Here is a 3,775-nt window from a genome sequence, read left to right on the forward strand (position 1 = left end):
AGTTAGAGTATGTAGGAAAGAGGGAAATTTTTTCCCAGTAAAAGTAGGCCTTAGACAAGGATGTGTGATGTCACCGTGGTTGTTTAATATATTTATAGATGGGGTTGTAAGAGAAGTAAATGCGAGGGTCTTGGCAAGAGGCGTGGAGTTAAAAGATAAAGAATCACACACAAAGTGGGAGTTGTCACAGCTGCTCTTTGCTGATGACACTGTGCTCTTGGGAGATTCTGAAGAGAAGCTGCAGAGATTGGTGGATGAATTTGGTAGGGTGTGCAAAAGAAGAAAATTAAAGGTGAATACAGGAAAGAGTAAGGTTATGAGGATAACAAAAAGATTAGATGATGAAAGATTGAATATCAGATTGGAGGGAGAGAGTATGGAGGAGGTGAACGTATTCAGATATTTGGGAGTGGACGTGTCAGCGGATGGGTCTATGAAAGATGAGGTGAATCATAGAATTGATGAGGGAAAAAGAGTGAGTGGTGCACTTAGGAGTCTGTGGAGACAAAGAACTTTGTCCTTGGAGGCAAAGAGGGGAATGTATGAGAGTATAGTTTTACCAACGCTCTTATATGGGTGTGAAGCGTGGGTGATGAATGTTGCAGCGAGGAGAAGGCTGGAGGCAGTGGAGATGTCATGTCTGAGGGCAATGTGTGGTGTGAATATAATGCAGAGAATTCGTAGTTTGGAAGTTAGGAGGAGGTGTGGGATTACCAAAACTGTTGTCCAGAGGGCTGAGGAAGGGTTGTTGAGGTGGTTCGGACATGTAGAGAGAATGGAGCGAAACAGAATGACTTCAAGAGTGTATCAGTCTGTAGTGGAAGGAAGGCGGGGTAGGGGTCGGCCTAGGAAGGGTTGGAGGGAGGGGGTAAAGGAGGTTTTGTGTGCGAGGGGCTTGGACTTCCAGCAGGCATGCGTGAGCGTGTTTGATAGGAGTGAATGGAGACAAATGTTTTTTAATACTTGACGTGCTGTTGGAGTGTGAGCAAAGTAACATTTATGAAGGGATTCAGGGAAACCGGCAGGCCGGACTTGAGTCCTGGAGATGGGAAGTACAGTGCCTGCACTCTGAAGGAGGGGTGTTAATGTTGCAGTTTAAAAACTGTAGTGTAAAGCACCCTTCTGGCAAGACAGTGATGGAGTGAATGATGGTGAAAGTTTTTCTTTTTCGGGCCACCCTGCCTTGGTGGGAATCGGCCAGTGTGATAATAAATAATAAAAAAATATACCTCAACGCACCACTCACCTTTTTTCCCTCATCAATTCTATGATTAACCTCATCCTTCATAAATCCATCCACCGACACGTCAACTCCCAAGTATCTGAAAACATTCACTTCTTCCATACTCCTCCTCCCCAATTTGATATCCAATTTTTCTTTATCTAAATCATTTGATACCCTCATCACCTTACTCTTTTCTATGTTCACTTTCAACTTTCTACCTTTACACACATTCTCAAACTCATCTACTAACCTTTGCAATTTTTCTTTAGAATCTCCCATAAGCACAGTATCATCAGCAAAAAGTAACTGTGTCAATTCCCATTTTGAATTTGATTCCCCATAATTTAATCCCACCCCTCTCCCGAACACCCTAGCATTTTTACCGGGAAGTATTCTCCCTCTCTTCTACACACCCTAACCTGAGCCTCACTATCCTCATAAAAGCTCTTTACAGCATTTAGTAACGTAACACCTATTCCATATACTTGCAACACCTGCCACATTGCTCCCCTATCCACTCTATCATATGACTTTTCTAAATCCATAAATGCAATAAAAACTTCCCTACCTTTATCTAAATACTGTTCACATATATGCTTCAATGTAAACACTTGATCTACACATCCCCTACCCACTCTGAAGTCTCCCTGCTCATCTGCAATCCTACATTCTGTCTTACCTCTAATTCTTTCAATTATAACCCTACCGTATACTTTTCCTGGTATACTCAGTAAACTTATTCCTGTGTACGAATGGTATACAATACCGACAAGATGAGAGTAAGACACATGTGCAACATCTGGGTATCTTTATTGTAGACGTTTCGCCATCCAGTGGCTTTATCAATACAAATTCTAGGACATAACTTGAAGACAGTAGAACTATGTACATAGTTCTACTGTCTTCAAGTTATGTCCTAGAATTTGTATTGATAAAGCCACTGGATGGCGAAACGTCTACAATAAAGATACCCAGATGTTGCACATGTGTCTTACTCTCAAACTTATTCCTCTATATTTTTTACAATCTGTTTTGTCCCCTTTCCCTTTATATAAAGGGACTATGCATGCTCTCCGCCAATCCCTAGGTACCTTCCCCTCTTTCATACATTTATTAAACAAAAGTACCAACCACTCCAACACTATATCCCCCCCTGCTTTTAACATTTCTGTCATGATCCCATCAGTTCCAGCTGCTTTACCCCATTTCATTCTATGTAATGCCTCACGTACCTCCACCACACTTACATTCTGCTCTTCTTCACTCCTAAAAGATGGTATACCTCCCTGGCCAGTGCATGAAATTACCGCCTCCCTTTCTTCCTCAACATTTTAAAGTTCCTCAAAATATTCTCGCCATCTACCTAATACCTCCCTCTCCCCATCTACTAACTCCCCTACTCTGTTTTTAACTGACAAATCCATACTTTCCCTAGGCTTTCTTAACTTGTTTAACTCACTCCAAAATTTTTTCTTATTTTCATTAAAATTTCTTGACAGTGCCTCTCCCACTCTTTCATCTGCTCTCCTTTTGCACTCTCTCACCACTCTCTTCACCTTTCTTTTACTCTCCATATACTCTGCTCTTCTTATAACACTTCTGCTTTGTAAAAACCTCTCGTAAGCTACCTTTTTCTCTTTTATCACACCCTTTACTTCATCATTCCACCAATCACTCCTCTTTCCTCCTGCCCCCACCCTCCTATAACCACAAACTTCTGCCCCACATTCTAATACTGCATTTTTAAAACTATTCCAACCCTCTTCAACCCCCCCCCCCCACTACTCATCTTTGCACTAGCCCACCTTTCTGCCAATAGTCGCTTATATCTCGCCCGAACTTCCTCCTCCCTTAGTTTATACACTTTCACCTCCCTCTTACTTGTTGTTGCCACCTTCCTCTTTTCCCATCTACCTCTTACTCTAACTGTAGCTACAACTAAATAATGATCCGATATATCAGTTGCCCCTCTATAAACATGTACATTCTGGAGCCTACCCATCAACCTTTTATCCACCAATACATAATCTAACAAACTACTTTCATTACGTGCTACATCATACCTCGTATATTTATTTATCCTCTTTTTTCATAAAATATATATTACTTATTACCAAATTTCTTTCTACACATTGCTCAATTAAAGGCTCCCTATTTACATTTACCCCTGGCACCCCAAATTTACCTACTACTCCCTCCATAACATTTTTACCCACTTTAGCATTGAAATCCCCAACCACCATTACTCTCACACTTGATTCAAAACTCCCCACGCATTCACTCAACATTTCCCAGAATCTCTCTCTCTCTCTCTCTCCTCTACACTTCTCTCTTCTCCAGGTGCATACATGTTTACTATAACCCACTTTTCACATCCAATCTTTATTTTACTCCACATAATCCTTGAATTTATACATTTGTAGTCCCTCTTTTCCTGCCATAGCTTATCCTTCAACATTATTGCTACTCCTTCTTTATCTCTAACTCTATTTGAAACCCCTGACCTAATCCCATTTATTCCTCTCCATTGAAACTCTCCCACCCCCTTCA

Source organism: Cherax quadricarinatus, chromosome 19, assembly GCF_038502225.1.
Source record: "Cherax quadricarinatus isolate ZL_2023a chromosome 19, ASM3850222v1, whole genome shotgun sequence".
NCBI lineage: Eukaryota > Metazoa > Arthropoda > Malacostraca > Decapoda > Parastacidae > Cherax > Cherax quadricarinatus.